This window comes from Buceros rhinoceros, unplaced genomic scaffold (assembly GCF_000710305.1).
Source record: "Buceros rhinoceros silvestris isolate BGI_N320 unplaced genomic scaffold, ASM71030v1 scaffold5855, whole genome shotgun sequence".
Lineage (NCBI taxonomy): Eukaryota > Metazoa > Chordata > Aves > Bucerotiformes > Bucerotidae > Buceros > Buceros rhinoceros.
The window spans coordinates 50,963-52,305 of record NW_010414456.1 but is presented as its reverse complement, the minus strand read 5'-3'; positions in this window follow the sequence as shown (position 1 = coordinate 52,305).

Genomic DNA, 1,343 nt, shown 5'->3' with positions numbered 1-1,343 from the left:
CCAAGCCAAAAAAAAAAAAAAAATCTAGATCTGAGTGGCCACCTTTGTGGTTAACAGAGGGAAGGAGGCAGCTCTGAAGGACAAGAGATGCCTCTCTTGGGCAGCAGACGTAGGGTAGGGATGGTGAAATTCCCTCTAGGAGCATCTTGGCAAGCCCAGAATGATGATTTCAGAATTCCACATTTGCATCTTGATGAGATGTGTCTCGTCCCCAAGATAAGAAGGTCTGGGAGACTCGAGGCAAGGCAGGATCAAGGCAGGAAGGCAGCAGCTCAACTGCATCGGCTGCTTCTAGTGACTGAGCGGGTGTGGAAGAAGAAACGCTGGCAAAGGGGGCACGTGGTGGTGTATTTGAGTGGGGAAGCTGACCTTGCTTTTTAGAAGTGTTTTGGGGTTGGGATCAAGGCGATGTTCGCACTCAGCAAACAGTGTACATATTGGAGAGACAAAACCTGAACAGCCTCTCAGCTTCGAAGCTCCTCCAGGCACGAACAAGCTTGTCTGGGGCGGAGGGGAGGAACCCTCCAAAGCCAGAGCAGCTGAAGAGCTCTAACAGGATTACACAGAGCATGGGCTCAGGAGGGGCAGGGGGCCTCTGGGGAAGCTGACAGGCAGAACAACGCGCTAACAGGGATTCCAGCTTGTCGGTTTGAAGTTGGTTATTTTTCTTACTATCAGGAACTGTGTATCTCTACAAGCACAAGAGGTAAAGCTACATTACTACCCTTCTGTCTCCTGGGCAGGAGATATTAACACCTTCCTGCCTTTTGGCCAACTGGCAAACAGAATGGATAACCATTTAATTTGTGCCAAAGCTTTTTTTCCCCAGCAGAGGAAATGTGTCTCCCGAAAACACAGATGGGTAGCTGCACAGGAAAGACCATCGTGAAGAGAATATTGCAAAAGACTTCTGCAAAAACCCTACCCTCATCCAAGAAAACTTAAATAAAATTAATTTACTATCAGTATTTTGAAGACATTTTTCATCAGTTCCACTGGCCTTCTTTATAGCCTGGCTGATCTAACTCGGCTGGACCAGGGAGGCTCAGAAACAAAACTCATCATTGTGCAAAGGCTCGTGAAGATCAAGCTCGGTCCTCTCACCTGAAAGGTAACAAGGGATTGAGCTTGACCACACCACGGATGGAAAGACAGAGTCAGAATTAGATTGTTTTGGACACAGTAGAAATAGAAAAGCAGACGTGCCTGTTGAGGATGGGCAGTCGGAGGGACAGTGAGCTGGATGGACAGAGCTGACTCACAAGCAGAGAGCCTGCGGGACAGATCTTTAGCTCTGTGATGTTTATTACTAACCACCACCACAAGTGATGATGACACTGATT